The following is a 12,749-nucleotide window of genomic DNA, read 5'->3' on the forward strand; positions in this document are numbered from 1 at the left end:
AGCTTAATTAGGTCCCATTTGTTTATTTTTGTTTTTATTTCCATTACTTTAAGAGACAGCTCACAAAAGATACTGCTGTGATTTACGTTGAAGAGTGTTTTGCCTATGTTTTTCTCTAAGAGGGTTATAGTATCCAGTCTTACATTTAGGTCTTTAATCCATTTTGAGTTTATTTTTGTGTATGGTGTTAAAGAATGTTCTAATTTCATTTTTTTTTTTTTTTTTTGCGGTACACGGGCCTCTCACTGTTGTGGCCTCTCCCGTTGTGGAGCACAGGCTCCGGACGCACAGGCTCAGTGGCCATGGCTCACGGGCCCAGCTGCTCCGCGGCATGTGGGATCTTCCCAGACCAGGGCACGAACCCGTGTCCCCTGCATCGGCAGGCGGACTCTCAACCACTGCGCCACCAGGGAAGCCCTAATTTTATTTTTTTACATGTACCTGTCATGTTTTCCCAGCACCATTTATTGAAGAGACTGTCCTCTGTTGTATAGTCTTGCCTCCTTTATCGTAGGTTAATTGACCATAGGTGCATGGGTTTATTTCTGGGCTTTCTATCCAATTCCATTGATCTATATTTCTGTTTTTGTGCCAGTACCATACTGTCTTGATTACTGTAGCTTTGTGGTATAGTCTGACATTAGGGAGCCTAATTCCTCAAACTCCGTTTTTCTTACTCAAGATTGCTTTGGCTGTGCGGGGACTTTTGTGTCTCCATACAAATTAAAAAATTTTTTGTTCTAGTTCTGTGAAAAATGCCATTGGTAATTTGATAGGTGTTGCATTGAATCTGTAGATTGCCTTGGGTAATACGGTTATTTGGACAATATTGATTCTTCCAATCCAAGAACATAGTATCGCTTTCCATCTGTTTGTGTCATCTTTGATTACATCAGTGTCTTATAGTTTTCCGAGTATAGGTCTTCTGCCTCTACCTAGGTCAGTTTACTCCTAGGTATTTTATTCTTTTTGATGTGATGGTAAATGGGAGTGTTTCTTTAATTTCTCTTTCTGATCTTTTGATGTTAGTGCATAGAAATGTAAGAGATTTCTGTGTGTTAATTTTGTATTCTGCCACTTCACTGAATTTACTGAATTCATTGATGAGCTCTAGTAGTTTTCTGGTACCGTCTTTAGGATTTTCTACGTATAATATCATGTCATCTGCACACAGTGATGGTTTTACTTCTTCTTTTCCAATTTGGATTCCTTTTATTTTCCTTCTCTGATTGCTCTGGCTAGGACTTCCAAAACAATGTTGAATAAAAGTGCTGAGAGTAGACATCCTTGTGTTATTCCTGACCTTAGAGGAAATGCTTTCAGCTCTTCACCATCGAGTATGATGGTAGCTGTAGGGTTGTTATATATGGCCTTTATTATGTTTAGGTAAGTTCTCTCTATGCCCACTTTCTAGAGAGTTTTTATCATAAATGGGTGTTGAATTTTGTCAAAAGCTTTTTCTACATCTATTGAGATGATCCGATGGTTTTTATTCTTTAATTTGTTAATGTGGTGTATCACACTGATTGATTTGTGGATACTGAAAAATCCTTGCATCCCTAGGATAAATCCCACTTGATCATGGTGTATGATCCTTTTAATCTATTGTTGGATTCTATTTGCTTGTATTTTGTTGAGGATTTTTGCATCTATGTTCATCAGTGATATTGGCCTGTAATTTTCTTTTTTTGTGGTATCTTTGTCTGGTTTTGGTATTAGGGTGATGGTGGCCTCATAGAATGAGTTTAGGAGTATTCCTTCCTCTGCAATATTTTGGAATAGTTTTGGAAGGATAGGTGGTAATTCTTCTCTAAATATTTGTTAGAATTTGCCTATGAAGCCATCTGGTCCTGGACTTTTGTTTGTTGGGAGTTTTTTAATCACAGTTTCAATTTCAGTTCTTGTGATTGGTCTGTTCATATTTTCTATTTCTTCCTGGTTCAGTATTGGGAGATTGCACCCTTCTAAGAATTTGTCCATTTCTTCCAGGTTGTCCATTTTATTGGCGTATAGTTGCTTGTAGTCGTCTCTTAGGATCCTTTGTGTTTCTGTGGTGTCGGTTGTAACTTCTTTTGTTTCATTTCTAATTTTATCGATTGGAGCCCTCTCCCTTTTTTTTTTTTTTTTGATGAGTCTGGCTAAAGGTTTATCAATTTTGTTTATCTTTTCAAAGAACCAGCTTTCATTTTCACTGATCTTTTCTATTGTTTTTGTCTCTATTTCACTTATTTCTGCTCTGATCTTTATGATTTCTTTCCTTCTACTACCTTTGGTTTTGTTTGTTCTTTTTTCTCTAGTTGCTTTAGGTATAAGGTTAGGTTGTTTTTGTGTGATTTTTCTTGTTTCCTGAGGTAAGGTTGTATTGCTATTAAGTTTCCTCCCAGAGCTGGTTTTGTCACATCCCATAGGTTTTTGGATCGGTGTGCTTTTGTTTTCATTTGTCTCCAGGTATTTTTTTATTTTTCTCTTTGATTTCTTCAGTGATCTAATAGTTGTTTAGTAGCATATTGTTTAGCCTCCACGTGTTTGTGTGTTTTACAGTTTTTTTCTTGTAGTTGATTTCTAATCTTACAGTATTTTGTTGGGAAAAGATGCTTGATCTGATTTCAATTTTCTTAAATTTACTGAGGCTTGCTTTGTGGCCCAGCATATGATCAATCCTGGAGAATGTTTCATGTGCACTTGAGAAGAAGGTGTATACTGCTGATTTTGGATGGAATGCTCTATAAATATCAATTAAGTCCATCTGGTCTAATGTGTCATTTAAGGCCTGTGTTTCCTTATTGATCTTCTGTCTGGATGATCTGTCCATTGATGAAAGTGGGGTGTTAAAGTCCCCCAGTGTTACTGTGTTACTGTCGATTTCTCCCTTTATGGCTGTTAGCATTTGCCTTATATATTGAGGTGCTCCTATGTTGGGTGCATATATATTTACAATTGTTATATCTTCTTCTTGGATTGATCCGTTGATCATTATGTAGCATCCTTCCTTGTCTCTTGTAACATTCTTTATTTTAAAGTCTATTTTGTGTGATATGAGTATTGCTACTCCAGCTTTCTTTTGATTTCCATTTGTATGGATTACCTTTTTCCAACCCCTCGCTTTCAGTCTGTATGTGTCCCTAGATCTGAAGTGGGTCTCTTGTAGACAGCCTGTATATGGGTCTTGTTTTTGTACCCATTCCATCAGTCTGTGTCTTTTGGTTGGAGCATTTAATTCATTTACATTTAAGGTAATTATCGATGTGTATGTTCCTATTTCCATTTTCTTAATTGTTTTGGATTTGTTTTTGTAGGTCTTTTTTCTTCCCTTTCTCTTTTGTTCTCTTGTGATTTGATGACTAACTTTAGTGTTGTGTTTGGATTCCTGTTTTGTGTGTGAGTATCCATTGTAGATTTTTGGTTTGTGCTTACCATGATGTATTGGTATAGCAGTCTGTATATAAAAAAGATTCTTTTAAGTTGCTGGTCTTTTAATTTCAAATGCATTTCCAGTAGCCTGCATTTGTGCTCTCCTCTTCTCACAGTTACTGGTTTTGATAACATATTTGTGTTCAGATGTTTTCCTACCTTTACTTGATGTTGCCTTTACTGGTGAGCTTTTCCATTTAATTTTATTGTTTCTAGTAGTGGCCTTTTCTGATTAGATAAGTTCCTTTAGCATTTGTTGCAAAGCTGGTTTGTTGGTGCTGAATTCTCTTAGCTTTTACTTGTCTGTAAAGCTTTTGATTTCTCCATCAAAACTGAATGAGAGCCTTGCTGTGTGGAGTATTCTTCATTATAGCTTCTTCCCTTGCATCACTTTAATATATTGTGCCTTGTTCTTTTGGTCTGCAGAGTTCCTGCTGAGAAATCAACTGATAACCTTATGGGAGTTCCCTTGTATGTTACTTGTTGCCTTTCCCTTATTGCTTTTAATATTTCTCTCTGTTTTTACTTTTTGTCAGTGTGATTACTATGTGTGTTGGCATGTTCGTTGTTGGGTTTATATTGCCTGGGACCCTGCATTTCTTGGACTTGGATGACTATTTTCTTTCCCATGTTATGGAAGTTTTCAGCTATTATTTCTTCAGACATCTTCTCTCTCTCTTCTCATTCTGGGACCCCTATAGTGTGAATGTTGGTGCATTCATTGTTTTCCCAAAGGTCTCTTATATTGTCTTCCTTTCTTTTCATTCTTCTTTCTTTATTCTGTTCCATGGCAGTGATTTCCACCATTCTGTCTTCCAGCTCACTTATCTGTTCTTCTGCCTCAGTCACTCTGCTATTGATTTCTTCTAGTGTATTTTTCATTTCAGTTATTGTATTGTTCATCTCTGTTTGTTTTTTAGTTCTTCTAGTTTCTTGTATCTTCTCAGTCTGTGCCTTCATTCTTTTCCCAAGATCTTGGATCATCTTCACTATCATTACTCTGAATTTTTTTTTTCTGGTGGATTGCCTATCTCTACTTCACTTAATTGTTCTTTTGAGGTTTTAGCTTATTCCTTCATCTGGGACATATTCCCCTGCTGTCTAATTTTGTTGAACTTTTTGTGCTTGCAGTTTCCGTTCTGCAGCCTGCCGAATTGTAGTTCTTCTTCTGCTGTCTGCCTTCATCTAGTGGATAAGGCTTCTTCTCTCTTGTTGCCAGTCCCCCAGTCTGTGAAGACTGATATGGAGCTCAAGACTTTCAGTCCTGTGGGAGAACTTCTCTGGTATAATTATTTTCCAGTTCATGTGTTGCCCACCCAGTGGGTGGCCTACCATCTTGTTGTTGCTTTGTCTTTGGATGTAGGGTATCTTTTTTGGTGGGTTCCAGAGGTTTTTTTTGTTTTTGTTTTTATTTTTGTCAATGGTTGTTCAGCAATTAGTTGTGATTTTGGTGTTTTTGTAAGAAGGGGTGAGCCTTCTACACTGCTGTCTTGCTGGCAAGTCAATCAAAATTTCAATTTCAATCCAGTTTTCTGTACCATTTCCTGGAAATGTATTTAAAATTTTTTTTCATGCTGTATTGAAAATACATTAGAAGTAGTCCAAATGACTTAGATAATTCCTTTAAATTTTTGCTTAAATATTTCCAAATGCACACAGAATAAGGTTTTGTTTTTCATTTTCTGAATCTGCAAATTATGCAGTATGGTTCTGTCAAAAAAAACTGTTATTCTATCTACAACGTATAAGAGCAGAAATAATTTTTAACATCTTATGAAAACTTAATTTACCTGTCATATTTCCACTGGGGATTTCAGTTTGTTGAATTAAATGGGAGTGAATATACCACAAATGTGATTACAAAAGGATTTTTAATACTGAAATAGACTCTAGTCCTAATTTATTAAAAACAGTTCATTTAAGTACTTATAGTGCTAAAACTGGGAAGAAATGCTTTTGTAAAACAACTCTAGAAAGCTTTTGGAACAGAATATATGTGGGCAAATACCATTCATTTTATTAAATTTGTCTTCTTACTGATCTATATTGTAGAAAGTTAGAAATGTATTTATATGTAAGAAGTTCTGTAAAAGCTTGCCATTTTAGTAGACTAAGCATTGAAAGATATCACTTCTATCTTTGTTGCTTGTTATGCAATTTGTGGAAAGTTAATAGCTTTAAGATTACTGCTTTGTAACCCATACCACATTTCACTGATTCCAAGTATTATACAGACATTTTATTTATAAATAACAATATATAATTTGAAAACTATTCTTCATTTTAGTAACAGAAATATATTACATTTTTGTGACTGACACTCTATTATTGAGGACTTGTGATGTACCAGACTGTGGGCTAGTTGCTGGGAATGTAAGTTTGAACAAGACAGATAAGATTTCTGCACTCATCAGACCTAAGAGTTTAGAAAGAAAATCATACATTAAATAAATAACAAAATATTTAATTACAGGTTGATCAGAGTTATAAAGCATAGACTACTACAAAAGTATATATTAGGAGAATTTATACTAATTGGTGCTGCCAAGGACATAGAAATTGTGCTCCTGAAGGATGCGTATGAATTAGGTACACCAAGGTGGTGGTAAGTTGGGGGGAGGACTTTGCATCAGGACAGGGGAAGGATTGGTGTGGCTAAAGCTACAAAGGGTGGTGCAGATTGTTTAACCTAGTAGTGTATTTTAAAGGCTCATTGACCATAAAATTTACATTTTAATTAATTCCTTGTAGGTGAGATATATATCACTGATAAGAAATCTGTATATATGTAGGAAGCTCTTGTATAGTCTGAGCAAGAAATGATGATGACTAGGACTCATGTTATTTGATTCCAGAAATATTTAGGAGGTAGAATCTACTGCTTCTTTGCTCCAAGTTAGTTTCTATTCCTACCACTTACATACTTTCAAATATTTTTGCTATTTTTTGGTCCGTTTTTCTTCCTCTTTTGCCATTCTCTTTTTTCTTGTGGGTTTTCCTTTTTTAACCTTTATTAATACTTTGCTGCTGTTTTAATAGAGATTCTAAAGGGAAGGACTATAAACTCAAGTAGTCAATCTACCATATTTAACTGAACCCTACCTCCCACTGATTTGAAATGTCACCTTTTGCATATATTAACTCCTATTTAGTTATTCAAGATTTCTCTGTTGCTGTCCCAGTACTGCACTAGTTTAATTTATAGTGTTTTTATACTTAATAGCACAGGCACCTCCTTTACAGTTATGCTTTTTTCCAGATGTATTGGTTGGTTTTACATATTTTCTCTTTCAAGTAAATTTTAGAAAAACATTACCCCAAAATCCTGTTGGGATTTCTTTTTTTTTTCTTTTTTAATTTATTTTTGCCTGCATTGGGTCTTCATTACTGTGCACGGGCTTTCTCTAGTTGCAGTGAGTGGGGCTACTCTTCATTGCAGTGCCCGGGCTTCTCATTGCAGTGGCTTCTCTTGTTGCAGAGCATGGGCTCTAGGCCCGCAGGCTTCAGTAGTTGTGGCTTGCGGGCTCTAGAGTGCAGGCTCAGTAGTTGTGGTGCACCGGCTTAGTTGCTCAGTGGCATGTGGGATCTTCCTGGACCAGAGATCAAACCCATGTCCCCTGCATTGGCAGGCAGATTCTGAACCACTGTGCCACCATGGAAGTCCCCACCCATTTTCTGATTGGGTGGTTTTTTGGTTTTTTTATATATTGAGTTGCATGAGCTGTATATTTTGGAGATTAATCCTTTGTCAGTTGCTTCATTTGCAAATATTTTCTCCCATTCTGAGGGTTGTCTTTTCGTCTTGTTTATGGTTTCCTTTGCTGTGCAAAAGCTTTTAAGTTTAATTGCGTCCCCCCTTTTTTTTTCATTACTCTAGGAGGTGGGTCAAAAAAGATCTTGCTGTGATTTATGTCATAGAGTGTTCTGGCTATGGTTTCCGCTAAGAGTTTTATAGTGTCCGGTCTCACATTTAGGTCTTTAATCCACTTTGAGTTTATTTTTGTGTATGGTGTTAGGAAGTGTTCTAATTTCATTCTTTTACATGTAGCTGTCCAGTTTTCCCAGCACCACTTATTGAAGAGACTGTCTTTTCTCCATTGTATATCCTTGTCTCCTTTGTCATAGATTAGTTGACCATAGGTGCGTGGGTTTATCTCTGGGCTTTCTATCCTGTTCCATTGATCTATATTTCTGTTTTTGTGCCAGTATCATATTGTCTTGATTACTGTAGCTTTGTAGTATAGTCTGAAGTCAGCGAGTCTGATTCCTCTAGCTCCATTTTTTTCCCTCAAGATTGCTTTGGCTATTCAGGGTCTTTTGTGTCTCCATACAAATTTTAAGATTTTTTTGTTCTGGTTCTGTAAAAAATGCCATTACTAATTTGATAAGGATTGCATTGAATCTGTAGATTGCTTTGGGGAGTATAGTCATTTTCACAATATTGATTCTTTTAATCCAAGAATATGGTATATTTCTCCATTTGTTTGTGTCATCTTTGATTTCTTCCATTAGAATCTTATAGGTTTCTGCATGCAGGTCTTTTTCCTCCTTAGTTAGGTTTATTCCTAGGTATTTTATTCTTTTTGTTGCAGTGGTAAATGGGATTGTTTCCTTAATTTCTCTTTCTGATCTTTCATTGTTAGTATATAGGAATGCAAGAGATTTCTGTGTATTAATTTTGTATCCTGTGACTTTACTAAATTCATTGATTAGCTCTAGTAGTTTTCTGGTGGCATCTTTAGAATTTTCTATGTATAGTATCGTGTCATGTGCAAACAGTGACAGTTTTACTTCTTCTTTTCCAATTTGGATTCCTTTGATTTCTTTTTCTTCTGATTGCCGTGACTAAGACTTCCAAAACTGTGTTGTATGATAGTGGTGAGAGTGGACATCCTTGTCTTGTTCCTGATTTTAGAGGAAATGCTTTCAGTTTTTCACTATTGAGAATAATGTTTGCTGTGGGTTTGTCATACATGAGGCCTAATGTCTTTTTAAAATAGTAGATTTTTGAAAGCCTTTTTAATTTCTTCTATTATGATCTGTTTTAATTTTTACTCTTTTTCCTAAATTTCAGTAATTGACATTTTCCTAGAAAATCTCTACTCGACTGGATTTTACAATAACATTGTTCACTGTGTTTTCTTTTGAATCTTCTTCATGCCTGCAGTTATTTTCTCAGTGCATTCCTAAGGTTATTTGTGTCTTCTCTTTTCTTGATCAGACTAGCCAAGTATCAGTCTCTTTTTATTGGACCTTTGAAACAGCCAGCAGGGATTGATCAAATCTATGGGTTTTTTTTTTTCTTCTTGGATTAATTTCTGCTTTCTGTTTTAATTCTTTCTATTTTTGGATCTCCCATTACCTTGAAAATTTTGTTCTTTCATGATCCATAGCAGGTTTCTCACACTTTGCCCTTTTCTAGTGGGAAAATTCTTCAGTTTGATCCCTGATATTCCCACCCACAACCCACCCTATGATTTAATCTTTTTCTTTCTTTTGCTCTTTCTTTTCTTTTGTTTTAATCCCCTGGTAGATAGTAAGTCTGTTTCTTTGGCAGTTAATATTTATTTGTTGAATTTGATGAGTTGCATTCACGCTTTTAGTATTCATGTGTAGTGATCCTTGATGTGTAGTGATCATATTTGTAATTGAAGGGTCTAGATTAAATATATTAAATTTTCTCCTTTTTAAATAGGAACCCCATTTGTATGTCATTGAATCTGGCTTCTGATTAAAGAGTCCATCCTCCCGTAATTAAGGAGGAGGAGTGGAACTTGGAGGAAACTTACCTTCTGAGTTTTGGGACTTTCCTTTCTTCCTGGAATCTCTGAGTAAATTGGGACACTTCCCTGCTTCTCTGGCTCCAGCTCAACTTTGCAAGGTTCCCACTACAGAGAGCTTCCTGTTTCATATATTAAGCTTTCACATACAAGAGTTGCCTTTTGGTAATCCGTGTCTGAGTGGTTATTATAGATTTAGTTAATGTTTTTTTAATTTATTTATTTTATTTATTTTTTGGCTACATTGGGTTTTTGCTTCTGCGCACGGGCTTTCTCTAGTTGCAGTGAGTGGGGCTACTCTTCACTGCAGTGCACGGGCTTCTCATCGCGGTGGCTTCTCTTGTTGTAGAGCATGGGCTCTAGGCACACGGACTTTAGTAGTTGTGGTTTGTGGGCTCAGTAGTTGTGGCTCGCAGGCTCTAGAGTGCAGGCTCAGTAGTTGTGGTACATGGGCTTTGTTGCTCCGTGGCATGTGGGCTCTTCCTGGACCCAGGCTCGAACCCCTGTCCGCTGCATTGGCAGGCAGATTCTTAAATACTGTGCCCAGGCAAGTCCCAGATTTAGTTTATGTTTTAATATTTTATGAGGTTAATTCTCTCTCACTGCTCTTTGTTGTAATTTTCTCATATTGTTTATTTTTTTCATATGCTTTTAGGATGATTTAGTTAAAAAGAACTGTTGTATTTTTTTTTGATAGTTAATGTTATTAGATAACTAATTTATAAGCCAGTGAGTTGGCTTGTGAGGGGCAATTATTTCTTCACCCTGTCCCATAATATCCCAATAAACGTGGGAGATTGGGATTATGCCAGGTGTTCGAACGTTACTAATTTTATTCATGACGGAGTATGGAGTAAAGGTGTTAGGGCAGATCCTTGCATGCCTGGGAAGTTATGCTAATGTTTGACATCCTGGTGTAACCGGAGCACCAGGGTGGGTTGTTCCACACTCACCCACCCCCTCACCTAACCTCCTCACCAGTTCCTGTCTGCTTTTCCCACCTGTCAACTCTGGGACCCCCTAAACCCAAATAGTTTCCATTCAAAAGGGGAAGATATGGAAAATAGCAAGTCCCCTCACCCCAGCTCTCACCTTTGGAATTAAATAGCCTGGAACGGGGAACTAAATAGCCTGGAACAAGGCAAGTGAACTAAGTGAGGACTTTTTGACAGTAAACATTAAGAATAACATCTGAATTCAACTCCAGAAAAGAGTGCTACCAGGGGAAAATCAAGTCTTAGCACATGTTCTGAAACTGCCCGTAAGAAAGGGCTAGGGAATGATCCTCTAGGTATGAGCTCTAAGAGCTCTAGACTCAAAGGGGCTTCAGCTGGCCCACTCTGGGCCTGCAGAACCAGATGACCTGTGGGCTGCCTGGCAAGCACACTGCAGTGTGTCTGTCTCTGTCTCCCATGAGGTCCTTCAGTTCCATTGCAGAGTACTCCCCAATGTGTTATACAGTTGAACCTTGAACAACAGCACCCACCCTCCACACAGTGGAAAATCCCCTTATGCTGTCTCCACAGTTCCGTGTTGGCAGATTCAACCAACAGCTGATGAGTACTGTAGTACATGTTTACTGACAATAGTCCACACATACGTGGACCTGAGTAGTTCATATCCATGCTGTTCAAGGATCCACTGTAGTTGTCCTTAAAGCTCTTTGGTTTGAGGAAGTGTTTGGCATGTTTACTCTTCTGACTGTAGAGGAGGTATGTCACCTGATGGCTGTTGGGAGACTTCAGGAGACTGGGTTAGGTCTTTGGCTGCTGACGGAGGTGTTGCTGAGAGCTCCCACTTTGAGCTTTGACCACAGGGCCAGCTCAGTCAGGGCCCCCGTTAGCACAGGTACTCTCTCCGGCCACAGACCCATGTCCCATGGCAGGCTGTCTCAGCCATCCAGCAGGGTGTCAATGAAGGGCTTGCAGACACCCTTGAAAGGATTACTAGTGTTTCGGAAGATCTAGCAGATAGGAGCCAAAAATCTTGCCCATTAAGGAATAGGGATGCCAGCCTTCAGCTCGAAGTGGGTTTTCAGAGGCACAGATGGTGTCCATAAGTTTCATCCTATGCAGGTAGTTGTAGCAATTCTGACTTCCTTGGGTTTCCAGCTATAGCAGTCTTGGACCATTCTCCACAAGGAGTCAAGGTTTGTACTTGATATCCCAAAGTCTGGACAGTAGAATATCAGTCTCCTATTTGAAGATTTTGGGGGCATGTACCCCTCAGGGACATGAGGTCCCCTTCAAGATTTCATTGCGAAGCTCATGATTTACTTCTTCACAAAAATAAATGGCAGTAAAAATACCAGATTCCTGTCGACCTTCACCAGCACAACATTCACTCCAGACTGGCCTCCTTAACCTGTGTAGAGCTGCATCAGTTTACCCCACTGCCCTGCCTCCTCAGCCCAAGTTCCCTGGAGCTCCCCAGCCAGGCCATTTCCTTAGTGGAGGGAAGACCAAGCCAGAATTGGCCTGAAAACATGGTTATATAGGGGGTCTACTGTATTTTTATTAAAGCTCCATTAAATATACCAATTAGTTTGGGAATGTTTGGCAACTTTATAATCTAGATTCCCTTTTCAGGACATGGGGTATTGACAGACTTACTAGTTTATAATTAAATTTCATATACTAAAGAATCAGTAACAACTTACAGAGGTCTTCAAAATAACCAAGGGTATATTTCACAATCTCTGCCACTTTTCTTCCCACTTAATTAAGCACAGATATAAAAATTCAAATGCTGCAAGACCAATATAGAAGATACATTAAAAAAAAAAAATCTTCAGTACAGGGCTTTCCTGGTGGCGGAGTGGTTGAGAGTCTGCCTGCCGATGCAGGGGACACAGGTTCGTGCCCCAGTCCGGGAAGATCCCACATGCCACGGAGCGACTGGGCCTGTGAGCCATGGCCACTGAGCCTGCACGTCCTGAGCCTGTGCTCCGCAATGGGAGAGGCCACAACAGTGAGAGGCCCGCGTACCACCAAAAAAAAAAAAAAAATCTTCAGTACAACTGGAAATTTGAACACCAGCTATATATTTGATGATACTAAGTAATTACTGTTATTTTGTTAGGTGTGCTAACAGTATTGTTACATTTTAGAAAGAGTCCTGATCTTGTAGACATAAACACTGAAATATGACATCTGGGATTTGCCTCAAAGTTATGTAGGTTAGAAAGTATATGGGGGTATGAAACAAAATTGGCCATGAGTTGCTAATTGCTAGAGCTGATCATTGTTGGGTGTGTTATTGTCTCCGTTTGTGTATGTTTGGAATTTTCCGCAATAAAAATAAAAATAAAGACATACATAGAATGTCAAAGGAAAGAAAAAAGTACTCATGAAAAGTAGAGTTAACTACGTTTATAGCCACAGGGTAAGAATACTTCTACAGATTGTTGATTCTGTTGTTCCCTGCCCAGAGTACACTTTGGACTTCAAGCAAAATTATGAAGTAAACTTTGCTTATATTCTTTATTTCCTAGTGTCTTCTTTCTTCATCTTACCTCAATATCAGTTTTCCTTCTGCTTGCTGTAAATGCACATTTTT

Source organism: Hyperoodon ampullatus (genome assembly GCF_949752795.1).
Source record: "Hyperoodon ampullatus genome assembly, chromosome: 9".
Lineage (NCBI taxonomy): Eukaryota > Metazoa > Chordata > Mammalia > Artiodactyla > Ziphiidae > Hyperoodon > Hyperoodon ampullatus.